Here is a 14,478-nt window from a genome sequence, read left to right on the forward strand (position 1 = left end):
ATGAATTGACTCTGGGGTTATTGATATGTAATGGCGTATCCTTATAACAGTGTATGATCAATTTGTCCATTCAAAACTTGCCACATTAGACTACCAGTTGTACAGTAGTTGCTTTTGACCCCTGCTGCCTAAATTCAAGACTTCCCCATGCTCTGGAAAGCCCTGCACTCTAGGATCCTTTCGATGTTTATAAATGCCTGCAGAATCTGAACTGGCCAACATGGCTGCCTGACTCCAATGAGACTCTCCTCGCTAAGGTTCACACAGGGTGATCTTTCAAGAAGGAAGACAGTTGGCCCCAAATAAATAGTGTTGTGTTGAGATATATGAATTCTTTGGGGCAGAACCAGGTGTGGGTGTGTCAAAGCCACTCAGCTCTATCCCTCCCTCCCCTGCATGTGAGGTGGTACTAACTCCAGTTAGCAGTGTGCCCCTCAGGTGAAGTGTTCTTGTACCCAGGTGGACAGGCTGGGTTATAAACCTTGTTTTCTCCTAGCTGCTGATTCAGGTTGCTCAGGTGAACGAGAAAAGGCAACCCCTCCAAGAGGTTAAAATCAGATTTAATACGTCCAGAGCTTTCTCCTGTAAAAACCTCTTAGATATTTATATTCAATTTAGCTTGCTCTGTTTGGCTCCCAGGCCTAGAATGAGACCTGCCTTCACCATACTAGACATGAACATTTCTTTGCATTTTAGTGTAGAGAAAAAAGGAAACTCCAGTTTAGTGAAATAAATAAATAAAATAAATACATAAAGCCCAGTTTTTTGAGGACCTGGAGATCATTCATTCATGGAAGTCTGAGGTCTCCAAGAAAAAGTTTGCAAAGCAGTTCTATTTCAGCCCATTGTTTCCCAAAAATGTGTTCACCATAAGCCTCAGGGTCTCCTTTTATTCCCTTGTATTTTTTTTTTTAGTTTTTTGAGACAGGCCGCACCGCGCTCAGCCAGTGAGCGCACCGGCCATCCCTATATAGGATCCGAACCCACGGCGGGAGTGCTGCTGCGCTCCCAGCGCCACACTCTCCTGAGTGCGCCACGGGCTCGGCCCTCCCTTGTAAACTTCATTATGTCAGGAGAAGCCTGACATCAGGCAATAAAGAGGTGGGGGTTTAGGGGAGGGGAGAGCTTACACACTGAGATGTTTCCTGTGAAAGGGAAAAGACGCGTCTTCTGTCCTTTAGACTTACCTTTCCTTTGAGGCAAATATGAAGAAGAAATAATATTATTTAAATTGGTCTTTGCCTCACAAATATGGGAGGGATATTTGGGAAAGGTTGCACTTCTTCCTACAGCAATGAGTAGCTAGTTTAAAGGCCCATCTTTTGTCAGGGGCCCAGATGAGGCAATAATTGAAAACCTTCACTAGAAACTCTTCCCCTGTGACCTGGCATCTGAGAAATTCACTTGCTTTATTTGATGAGAAGCCCTGGTCTAGCAATCTCAGGAAACTTTGAAAATGAAGAAAATTTTGTAAATGAAGATGGAGATTTTGGAGGGTGGAGTGGGGGGTGTCACTGATAGGAAAGAGTTAACATTCTTTAGAAAATTGCACTCTGACACTGGTAGCCCCAGTGCCTTTGCACATCATGCTGTTCGCTCTGTTAGAACACCTAGCTAACTCTTACTCATCCTGCAGACTCTGGGGGTTTTCCCTGATCTCCACAGACCACACCATGTGCCCCTGTCATTTGTTTCTTTTTTACTTGCCTCCCTTCCTTACTTTTTTCCTTTCTCTCTCTCTCTCTCCCTCCGTCGCTTCCTTCCTCCTCCTCTCTTTTTTCTTTCTTCCCTGTTTCCTTTATATACATTTATCACACTATAGGGCAGTTACTATTTTATATTTTTTCCTAGTAGACTGTGAGCTCCTAACACAGGGAACTATCTGTCTTTTTCAAAGTTATATCACTGCAATGTTGGAATGTTTGCTGCATGAATGAATGAACAAAGGAATAGACAAATAATCAACTATCTCAGGATGTTCATACTTCACCCCGAGAAGAGCACCTAAGTGACAGGATTTCTGGGAATTAGTGGTGTTTTCTCTGATGCAATGAAAGAGCTGACCCAAGGCTCAGGCTGCATGTTTTATTCTGTGGCTAGCACTTGCCAATAACAGGAACAATTACAGTTTTACTGGATTTCTGAGAATAACTAACATATGTGTATAGTAAAAACACAGTGACAACAAAAGCAAATAGCCTGGTGAAGAGTCCTCAGTAAGTCAAAGAGTCCTCCCACTCTTGTTTACCCTTATGATCAGGTCATGCTTATAAACTAACTCATCGTTGCCTCAAAACACTCATTTGAAGTAGAATGGATGCAATGTAAGAACAAATCTGAATTGTTTCAAAGTACAAATGTTGATCAAGGAAACTAAAAATGGCAGAGGCTTGAGACATTATAATGGAAAAATCACGCCCTATCAAGGTGGGAGGAGAAGTTATTTTAAAGGAATAACTGAGTGTGGTAGAGATTAGGGAAAGCAAAAAGATCCAGGATTTCACATGAGAGTCCAGAGTATTATAATTTACTAAGAGAAGTTCAAACTGCTGACAATACTGTCACAAAGGAAGAGAGTGATTGCCAAACACTCAGGACTTACTGGAAGAAGTGTAGTAAGCCCCTTGATACAAAGTACATATCCAAGGACAAGTAATCCCTTTTGGGGAGGGACCACAGTGTCATCCATTTTCTGAGGAGAGGCAGGGACCACAGGGAAGAAGGCGCAGAGGCTCAGCTGTTCCAGACTTGAACTACAGAGCTAAGCAAGTGCTGACCATTAAGCAACTTAAAATGAATTTAAACTGAGAACTGAGAAAACAGAGAGAAAAGGGCCAAATTATTCAGTCCTAGGTTTTGTACTTTTGTTTATTTTTGTTGTGGAAAAAATATGTGACACTGCAGAAATCATAAGGGAGATCCAATTTTTAAATATCTAGTCTCCTTGTAAAGTCTTTTCACACCACAACTGCAACATCGTAGTCATTGAGAGACCTGGAGGGACTTTCAGGGCCATCTGGTCTTCAGTGTAGCTTGTCTTCCTTAACCAGTGGGTGTCTATTTAGCCTCTTAATGCTATTTTCTCAATTTGCTTTGATAGTCTCATGTTTCTTTTGCAGTGGAGAAACTTCCATGGCAGCATCTGACCACTTGATTTCTTATTTTTCAGCCAAATTAACCAGAGTGATGGGATGCAGTGCCCTGGTTAACTTAATTTTCTGTCCATTTATAAGATAGCAGCATACAATTTAAAGTAGGCACTTAATTGATGTGAATAACATGTGAAAGCACATTGTCTGGCTCACAAAGTGCAAGTTCCTTCTAAATATGGATATAATTTGAGGATATAAGCAGTAAAGTGGAAAGCCCCATAGATTTTGGTTTTTAAACAGAATTTGGTTCGAACATCGTTCTGACATTTACTGGCTATATTACCTTGTGCAGGAGTTAATCTTCAAAGTCTCAAGTTTTTTCCTCTATAAAATGTGTAGAATAATACCCTTTGGGAAGGCTGAATGTGCAGTGTACAAACATAATGACTGGCACATAGCATGGGCTTAGTAATATAGTTTCCATTTTTCTCCACTTAGTTATCTCAAGACTGACCACAAAACTGTTTGAGTTTTGGCCCTTTGAAGATAGTCTTGAATAGACTGGAATATGAAAAACTCTTAACATTTGTCAGTTCTAGGTGGTGGTAATATAAGCATGATTATGTATATATTCGTGCTTTTCTTTGTCTTTTAAAATTCTACAAATGAAACACGTAAAAACAAAAGGGTTAAATAAAATGAGACATAATCATTAAATAAAGAAAAATCTAAAATAAATTAATTCCTACCTTAGTGGATATAGAATAGTGAATGTGAGTTACATTGAGGTACATTTGTTGAGTAACTAGTATGAAAGGGACTGACATATCCCCTGCCTCATGGAGCTTACAGTTCATTTGGGAATAGAAATTAAAAAAAAAAATCATCATACATGTGATCAGGCAATTCAAAGGAAATACAAGTTTGTAAGACAGCACATACAAGGCACGTTTTGCCTGAATTTGGGAAATTAGGAAAAGCTAAGAGTAATTAATGATGTGTAGGAGTAAGTGATGTATAAACTGGTACTGGAGAATGAATGGGAGTGAACTACACCGAGGAAAAGAGATGCAGGTGAGGAGTGTCCCACACAGAGGAAAAGCATGTGCAAAGGCCCAGAGGGTAGAGGGAATGGAGGCTGAAGAGTAAAAAGTACGGAAGGAGGATAGGGCTCAAGGTAGCAGCAGTAGGGAGAGACAAGGCTTGAAAGGAAGACTGTCAGGTCATGAAAGGTCATGCAAGCTTTATGCCTCCTGAGGAAAATTTGTCCACCAAAACATCAGGACACCCGTCTGCCACTGCTGGTGATGTTTCCATTTTTGTACTAATGTTGTTGATGCTTAGGAACCGATAATCCCATGCTTGAAGTATGATGGGATGCTGTGTTTTCTGGTGAGCCTGGAATCATGTTGCTGCTGTTTTTATTGGACAAAAACTTACTTTAACTAGTTCAAGTGAACAGAATGAGTATAGAAGTTTTGTCTTCTACACACTCTCAACCTCAGAACTTTCATAGATGGACCAAAGCTGTCCTGACCAAGTGCACCACTTCTGCCTGCCATTGACAATACATTAGCAGTGGCTTGTTTAATGTTTTTTTGGAGTTATAGAGAAACAGACTTGAAGATAGCTTTAGGGAACCTAACTTGTAAGTAGTTGAGCTTTGTAATAAAAAGTTAACTTTATCATATTTTTCTCAGACTGTTAATGTCCTCTTGCATCAGATGGACCATGTTCGTGTCCCTGATCTTGAGGTTAGCCAGAGTTTTTGAAACTAATAAGTAATTTTGCAATCTGGAAGATTTTTCTTTGTAAAAAAACAGGGCATTTGTCTATTATCCTATGGAGCTGGAGCTAGGATGACTTGAGTTTGGTTTGGAGAATCTGGATAATCACATAATCACACAGGGGCAGAGACGAAGGATGATTACATTCTAACGAGAGTCATTTGCAATATCTGATCATGTTCAAGCACAGGACCATTACACATGATTTCATAATGGAAAATAAACGGGCAGACAATTCCGTATACATAAAGCATCTGGTGACCTTGTCTGTAACTGCTCAGGGAGGGAGTTCACAGGAAAACTGATGATCCAAGATTATGATTTCCCCAAAGTTGCAGAATAATGCCATTATACTCTAATTTTCTTCTTTTTCTTAAAAAGATGACCGGTAAGGGGATCTTAACCCTTGACTTGGTGTTGTCAGCACCACGCTTACCCAGTGAGCCAACCAGCCATCCCTATGTGGGATCCGAACCCTTGGCCTTGGTGTTATCAGCACCGCACTCTCCCGAGTGAGCCACAGGGCCGGCCCTATACTCTAATTTTCAATTGCTGCTCCATGGACTTGGTTTTTACAATTGTAAAGACTCTAAGATTCTCAAAGACTCTAAGCTTTGCAAACTCTGGTTACATGATAAAGTTCCTGGCGGGGCTCTTTTAATTTGGGAGTATACTTTTTACTGTCATTTGAGTTTTTCATGATGACAGTTTTTCCTTCCTCTACTCCCTGACCTGACCTGCCTCTTTCCTCCACCCCCATTAGTACTGAGAAAATTAATATTTCATTTGGAAGTGGGATGTTTGAAGGGCAGATCATCTTTACAGTTCATTTTGTGTGTCCACGAAAATCTTTAAGCTACAACTTTGGTAGTATTTTTCTTTCGTCCAGTTGAATTTTTTTCTCATTTAATGGGATCAGTAGTTCAAAGCAGGATCTGTTTACTTTTGGCTCAATTTCCACCCCACTGGTTGTGACTTTTAGATGTGTATGTGGAATCTTGTTCTCAGAGGAAGATCTAAGGAGACCCTGTTATAAGTGTGGGTTAACCACCATAAGGCACAGCTGGTGCAAATCTGCATGATGCAGCAATGGCTGAGGGTTATTGGCAGAGCTTGTGTTTGAATTAAATACTAAAGAAGAAAAGGAGCTCTGTACTCTAGGATAGAGAAGGGAAAAGCTAGGGAGGGAGAAGGGGGAATATCAAAGATAAACAGGAGAGGAAAGACATTAAAAGAGCAAAGATTTTCCTAGTGACCTCATAAACAAGTAGTAAGGGGTAAACCATATACTATGTAAAGTTTTATTAAGCAAAATGATATTTATATATACATGAGGGGTCCTCAAAAAGTTTATGGAAGGATTTGTATTATCTTTTAATTCCATTTTCCATGAGCTTTTTGAAATACCCTTGTAATCCTTCACGGTTTGATGGATTTGGGGCACCTTATGTTATATGATATGTTCCTGTTCTTTATGGGGGAAAACAGAGGAACCATGGAGGAGCTTGATAGCCCATGGAGAACTGGGAGGTTTCTTGAAAGAAGCTGGAAAGAACAGAAAATCTAGGATGAAAAAGGGTATGGATTCCATATCCCAGATTCTTTATCCTCAGCCTGATTTGAAGTCTGCCATCCGTGGTTCAACCACATGTCTCCACTTCGGAGTCAAGATATACATGGTCATTTTAAGTTCCTCTGAGTAGGGCGACATGCTTTCCCAGATCATCCAAAGTAGGCTCAAGCTTTATAGAATTAGCTGTATCTTTCCTGAGGCCTGAATTCAGTGTTCCTTTGAAGGCAAATGAGCAGTGAAAGGTAGATCAATTTCTGAGAGACCTTCAGGTTCCAGCTCCCTGGCAGAACTGTACACGTGGCACTGCTGGATCTGGAGCCTTTCTTAGTCTCTTCTCTCAGTCTTTCAGGGGACACCTGTAGGTGGCTGGGAGGAACAGAGTAGGCAAGACTTTCTCCTGTCCCGGAAGACAGACTCTTATCAGTAAGAGAGCAGTGTAGCTGCCCGTTTTCTGAGATCAGGTATTAAAAATGGTGATTCTTATTTGTAGCACTGCAAAATTTTCTTTTTTTATCTTGAGATCAAAGAGCTTATAGTTGCAGATGTGCTCAGATTTCAAGGTGAATATGTGAGATGGCCCCCAACGCTAATTCTAGGTCAGTGTGTGAGGTAGCTCCCAAAGTTATTCTGGGTCAAGGTGTATGTGTGAGGTGTAGCCCCCAAGGTTACGTGGGAGGTAGCCCCCAAGGTTAATTCTGGATCTTTATATGTGCATCAGATATTAGTGCATGTGGTAGCTCAGGCATTGATCATGTCTGTGGATGATGTTAGAAACTTTTTTAAAAAATTGAGGGCCGGCCCGGTGGCGCACTGGATAGTGCGCCGCTTGGGAAGTGTGGCGGCGCTCCCGTGTGTGAGGTGTAGCCCCCAAGGTTAATTCTGGATCTTTATATATGCATCAGATATTAGTGCGTGTGGTAGCTCAGGCATTGATCATGTCTGTGGATGATGTTAGAAACTTTTTTAAAAAATTGAAACAAAATTGATTATACATATTTTTTCAGTACAGCATTGACTATCATTATTTGTGATGATCAAATCAATATTACTAGCATGTTCATTATTACAAATGGTATTATTCTTTGTGTCCCTTATCGAATTTCTCCCTATTTCCCTTCCCCTCCGTGTTTCCCTCCTCTAGTAACCACTTGTCTGTTCTCTCCTTCTGTGCTGGAAACTTTTAAAACAAGGGAACAGGTAGAATTGTGAGGAAAGACAGTTTGTAAATTTGTGTCTTTTCATGAATGACAAGATAGCATTAGCGTTGAGTTCTGTAACTGATTGGAAAAAAGAAGGTATTTTGTGCATGGTATGTGGGTGAAAAACATATTTCTGAGGAAGAACTGGGTCAGTTCAAAGAAATGTCGATTTATAAAAGAGAAAATTGGTATCTATCATGAAAAATGCTCAGGTCAAATATGACTAAACTGTTGATTCAGCTTAGTTTTTATATAAAGTTCTTAGTGAGTTATAAAGGGCATAGAATTTGATGGAACTCATTTTGATTCTAGTTTCCTTCCTGGAGTAATACCTTTAAACAAGTAGAACATTCTTAACGTGCTGGATGAAATCATTTTCTTCAAAGAATTATTTTAATAGAAAAGAGAGCTAATAGTATGATAACCTTAGTCTTAAGTAGAAATGAGTTGTCTCTGAATACGTAACTATTTTTTGTCGGGTGAGCTTAATTTAGCAGTTGCACAGATATTTGAGATCTGGTCGGTGTTATTATTCTGGACTACTTCAGAACAAATACCAGGTGATGTAATTTTAATGTTTTTAATATGCTTTGTGTCATTTTTTCCAGAAGCATGATAAATTTGAACCGAGACATCTATTTTACTTTGGACCAGTCGCCCTTGCATCAAGGGCATCCATTTTTGAAATAGCCATTTGGGTTGAGGGATACAGGATATGGCCTTGAAACAGATCAAAGCTAATTGGCCCTCAGGGTAAATAAGTTCGCGACCTTGGCCTCATTAGCCCTGTACTGTAACTAGTTGAAGTAACCCGCCCTGGCAGAAGTTCCACCTCCCTAAAGAAGCTCCAGCATCTAAAAATTATCCAACAAGGCTTATAATTTTGCTGACCTAACTTCTTCTGCCCTGGTGATGAATGCTTAGATGGTGAGTGAGAAAAGGTGGAGATTCTGTGTCAATCCTGGGATGAGTGACCCTGGGATCACTGTCAAGCAGAAAAAAAGTGTTAGTCATGCTCACTTTATAGGATTTGTATCCAGGCCAACGCCAGTAAATATTTTACTCAGATAATTGTTTATAGCCTTCCTCCATCATGAAAGCTATTGAGGTAGGTTTGGCCAATAGAAAGCCTCCACGTTTATCACAAACAAAAGATGTGACAGGTGACACTTTGAGTGCAGTAGACTCGTTTGCATCTCACTCTTGCCTTACCTCTTCATACTGTCTGGATAAATTATCACATATGCCACACCAACCCTAACTGTGAAACAGATTAAGGAAGCTGCACTTCGAGACTGTACACAAGAGCAAAAGGGTTTTTTTCTTTCCCAGGCCCAAGAAAACAAAGGAGTCGTGCCGTTCAGTGGAAACGGAGCCACCAACAGTTTCTGACAGTCTGTTCTCTGCTGCTCGTTTATATTCCCCACACTTCAAGACCTATTGCCAAGTAGGTTTATCAACATTCCCTCAGAGCACCTCTTTTTTAACCTTCTGATTGGCCAGTGGGATGGGCAGGGGATAGGTGTGAACGTTTTGGTTCTTCCTATTTTCAGGCAAGGGCCGGTTCCTCTTATCAAAGTCTCTCTTCCCAAGTAAAATAAATAGACAAAAAATTCAATTAAAAACCCAGATGAGGCAATTATTACTCTTCTTCTTTCCACTTCCTCCTTCACACTAACACACAGTAAACGTTTTCTGCAGAGGCCAACTTCTTCCTCTGTGTAGACTGGAATACTTCCTCTGAGGTTATAGATTTTTCTTTTTTTTTTTTTTTTTTTTTTTTTTTCTTTTTTGTCTTTTTTCGTGTCCGGCAACGGATCGCAACCCTCAGTGTCGCGCCCGTACCGGACCGGGACCAGCAACGGGATCGCAACCCTCGGTGCTGCGCCCGCACCTTGCTCAGCCAGTGAGCGGGAACCGGTCTGTATGTGGGATCCGAACCCTCTGCAGGAGCGCCGCCGCGCTCCCAAGCGGCGCACTGTAGCGGTGCGCCACCGGGCCGGCCCGAGGTTATAGATTTTTCTGTGTAGAATCTTTTTTCTTCCTTCTTTGACCTCATAGCCAATTGATGTTGAAGACACTTAGAAACTCATTAAAATAGTAATGGAATATTTATTAGGGTTTTTAATATTGGGGAGTGGTAATAAGAAACCCAAAGTGGGCCCTGATCTCTCTCCCAGATGCCAACCCACCCTATTAAACTGATCTTCCACCCCATCTCAAGTTGCTTTACGCAAAGTTAAGCACTGCTAACCATTTCTTGAGATTCTTCCCAGAAGAAAAAATCATGTGTATACCTGAATGTATATATGTACCCATCTCCATGTATAATGTGTGTATTTTAGCACATAAGGGATTATACTGTACATACTGTTCTGCACCTGGCTTTTTCCCTTAATGATGCATCTTAGATATCTTTCCATATTGGCAGACACAGATGCATCTCATTCTTTTAATCACCGAATAGTAATCCATTATATGGATGTGCTGTTTTTATTTATTCAGTCCCTGTACTGATGGACATTTCGTTGTATTTTTATAACCATGACAAATATAACACTTTGGTGACCATCCTTGCACATACATCTTGTTAAAATGTCCCGTGCATACTCAGAGGGTAAATTCCTAACAGTGACGTTACTCCTTCAAACGGAATGTGAGTTTTTCATATTGATAGATATTTCCAAATTGTCCTCTAAAAAGGTTATGCCTATTTTTACTCTCAAGAGCATAAAAATCCATTTTGAATAGATAGAAAAATAATATTTTTCTCAGACTTGTGTAGCTGGTGTCTGTTTTTTTTTTTTTTTTTTTTTGGTCTTTTTTTGTGTCCGGCAACGGTTTGCAACCCTCAGTGTCGCCCCCGTACCGGACCGGGACCGGCAACGGGATCGCAGCCCTCGGTGTTGCTCCCACGCCTCGCTCAGCCAGTGAGCGGGAACTGGTCTGTATGTGGGATCCGAACCCTCGGCGGGAGTGCCGCCGCGCTTCCCAAGCGGCGCACTATAGCAGTGTGCCACCGGGCCGGCCCCTGGTGTCTGTTTTTATTCTTAAAGTGTTCTCTGTGTTTTAGCTTCTGAACATCTGATACGTTAATAAGTGATGCTCAAATCGTCTCTCTCCCCTGCCCTGTCCTGAGGATCCACCCAGCTCCAAAGCCAATCAATAGAGGAGCTCTTGTCCCACACCTTAAAAGTTAATGTCCAGCCTGTGCCAGGCCAGAAAATGTTGTGGGTTCTAATTATGAGGACTGTCCACTGATGGCACTCTATCCCCAGATACCTACCACAAGGGACACCAGGGCTCCAATCCCAGGAAAGGCATCCCAGGAGACAGGATTGACTATCACATCGCAACTCAGACACATGGGATTTTGAGAGGTTATCACCAACTCTGTTGCTTTACACAAGCAAGAGAGAATCTTCTTTGATGCTTGTAAAGGAAACTGAACACCTATAGGCTTCATCAGGGAAATGGAGCTCATCATGCAGACAGGAAAGCTGGGAGGAATGACTAACCACCTGAAAGCTCTCTTTGAAGCGTGTTCCGTCACAGCTAAATGCTTCTTCATAAAACCTGATTTTTTTTTAAAAGATGACCGGTAAGGGGATCTTAACCCTTGACTTGGTGTTGTCAGCACCACGCTCAGCCAGTGAGCGAATCGGCCATCCCTATGTGGGATCCGAACCTGTGGCCTTGGTTATCAGCTCCGCACTCTCCCGAGTGAGCCACGGGCCGGCCTCATAAAACCTGATTTTTGATGTCTGTTTGGCATCATAGGCCTCTCAACTATTGGGCCGTCCAACCTAGGATTTGGCACCATGTATTTTTACAGTTGAACAGGAATATTACACATGAAAGCTACTCAAATGTCTGATATTACAGAATAATGTAGGCAAAATAGATATTGTGGTGGGTAGATTATAGTTATTTTATGTTGGTAATGTGCTTCAGCTACCATACAGGGACTTGATGAGATTGCTGTCATATTTTGTAAAGTATCTGCAACTCCTAGGAGGAAAGCTGGAAAAATGAATGCAAAATAATGATGCATAATCTGCTTGACTCTCCCCTGTCACACGGTGGTGTAGACACTGGCAAAGTAAGAGGGCAGTAGGATCTCCATGTTTAAACCTCACTTCTGTACAGGGAACAAGAGGCCAAGTATTGTACCAGATGCAAGAATTAACTTTGCCCAGTGGGGGACAAGGGCTTCCAGATATATTAACTGAGAGAGGGAAGGAAAGGGAATGGGAAGAGAACTCCAAACAGAGAGGCAAAAGGAAAGGAAATAAGGAACATACGTAAAGGATATATAAAGAATATCATTACCTAAAGGACTCTCAGTGAATTTCCTTAAAGTCCACAGGGACAGGGGCCCTTGTCCCATGCTTCAGGAATGATTTGACTAAGGATGCTAAGCAGGCACTTGACAGTGTGAACTTGTTCAGATGATCCTTGATGGACCATTATTCATTTTCTGAAATTGAGCCAAATCTCTCTTTCCCTCTCTTCCTTTCTCTTTCTCTCTCCCCTAGCTACTTTGCTTTCCTAAGTAATCAGACATGGATCTTATTTTGAAGATGTTTACAGTCTTAGGGAGATAAGTCACTTAAAATAAGGAAGAATGCAACAAAATCCATAATAAAAGTCCAGATAATGAGCCACAGGAGTTCAGAGGAGGGAGATGAAATTTCCACCTGTGGTGGGGCAGGGGTTATGGATTGTGGTATTTTTGAGTTTAGTATTTACTATGAATGCCTAAGTTATGTGGGTATGGAATGGGAGAAAGCCCTTTCCAGGCTGTGGGGTTGGCAGGAATAAATCAGAGAGATCTGGAAGCATGGAGCATGCGTAGTGAAGGAGGATGAGATTGTTTTGACTGGAGTGAAGGGCACACAAGTGTAGTGAGAAAGCAGTTTCAGTGGGATGGTGGGGCTCAAATCTGCAGGGCCTTGAACGTCCATTGTCATTTGTTAAGCTATTGTTAGGAAGGGCCTGGTCCCCCGCAAAAGACCGAGCAAACTGGGAGGGGCTAGATCTGTCGGTGAGGATGGGGCAGGAGCCGTGAGGAAGTCTAGATTGGCAGACAAAGCATTGGAAGGGATGTGCAGAAGAATATGGCAACAAATGACAGGTGGTCACCTGGGCAATGTAGTGAAGGAGGATGAGATAGTTTTGACTGGAGTGAAGGGCACACAAGTGTAGTGAGAAAGCAGTTTCAGTGGGATGGTGGGGCTCAAATCTGCAGGGCCTTGAACGTCCATTGTCATTTGTTAAGCTATTGTTAGGAAGGGCCTGGTCCCCCGCAAAAGACCGAGCAAACTGGGAGGGGCTAGATCTGTCGGTGAGGATGGGGCAGGAGCCGTGAGGAAGTCTAGATTGGCAGACAAAGCATTGGAAGGGATGTGCAGAAGAATATGGCAACAAATGACAGGTGGTCACCTGGGCAAGCAGAGTCGGTACTGGGAGGTGGTTACAAGTCTCAAGGAGGGAGGTGCTGGTACCGGGTAATGTAGAAACAGGTGGCACTTAGAAATGTGATCAGCAGTGAGGGAATAAGAAAGTCTTACAGCAGTTAGCAGGCTCCAGCCGCTATACTCAGGTTCACGGGAAGATTTCCAGGTTCTGGAAGGAGGAAAGGGCAGAATGGAAAGCAAGAAACTGGGCGCCTATCCCAGAGGGACCAGGCAGATTTCCAAGCCAGGAGTCAGACCTGGAACACGGGGCATGATTAGCACTGAGAATGGTTCGATGCTCCATTCCAGAGTGCTGAGCCAAAGTCTTTTCATTCCTTCTGCTTAAGGTTATGATTGATCTTAGATGTTGGGTTTGCAGGTGGGAGCAAAGAGGTCCAGCTGTGCAGAGGGCAGGAGGCAGATGCTGGAGAAACAGACAGGGTCCACTGCTGGCTAAAGAGCTTGGGCTTTATTTGGTAGGCAAAAGGGGAAATGTGGAAAAATTAGAACGGGGAGCATCTTAATTGGAGCTGTATTTGAGGAAAATTAGTTTGATTCTAGTGTGTAAAATGAACTGGAATTAAGTGAGTCCTTACCTGTAACAGATTTCTGGCATTTCTCTTCCTAAATACTTGTATTTCTCCTGTGTGTTCACTTTTCTCCATGCCTCCTTCTAAAACTGTGGGATAGGAGTGGGGGCCTGACCCAGTGTGCGGGTTGGGCCACAGGTGTCACGTGGCCTGTACTTTGGACCGTGGTGTATACTTATGCTCCCTATGTCACATTTCCTGTGGCCTTCATGGTTGGGGCTGTGGACTACCACCTGGAATGGTTCATCTGGGAAAAGGATCCCTAGCCTGTAGAGGAGGAAAAAAGTATCTTTGAGCGCCGCCAGGAGGATCGCAAGCTGGGTGAACTGCTAGGCAAGGACCATGCCCGGGTGGTGAGCCTTAAGGACAAACTGGAATTTTCCCCCACTGCTGTCCTGAGCAGAAACCACCTAGAGAAGAATTAATGGAGGACACAGGGCCCTATGATCCTACTGTGGGCCATGACTGGCCCTGCTACCACATACACTCAGCCCCAGAATCCATGTCTGATTTGCTTTGTTGCTTATTCTGGCCCCTCCCATGCCACAAAGCCACACACATACTTACTGCTCCTTTATGGCTAGGCAGACACAGCAGCAGCTGAGGGGCTGGTGAGGAGGAAGACTCTTGAAGGTTCTGGCCTAAATGCTGCGTCTGTGGTGTGGTGGCCACGACTGCTCAGGCTTCCGAGCTTATGGGTGCACTTCCAGGGGGAGTGTTATGAAATGAACATTGGCTGTCAGTCTCCATGAGGAGATGGTTTGGCCTCCAGTGGGAA

General features: G+C 42.6%; 1 pseudogene; it reads left to right on the forward strand.

Annotated features, from left to right (window-relative positions):
- The first annotated feature begins 13,300 nt into the window (after positions 1-13,300).
- On the forward strand, positions 13,301-14,125 carry LOC103606088 (annotated as a pseudogene).
- Positions 14,126-14,478: the final 353 nt, after the last annotated feature.

Source organism: Galeopterus variegatus, unplaced genomic scaffold, assembly GCF_000696425.1.
Source record: "Galeopterus variegatus unplaced genomic scaffold, G_variegatus-3.0.2 Scaffold6278, whole genome shotgun sequence".
NCBI lineage: Eukaryota > Metazoa > Chordata > Mammalia > Dermoptera > Cynocephalidae > Galeopterus > Galeopterus variegatus.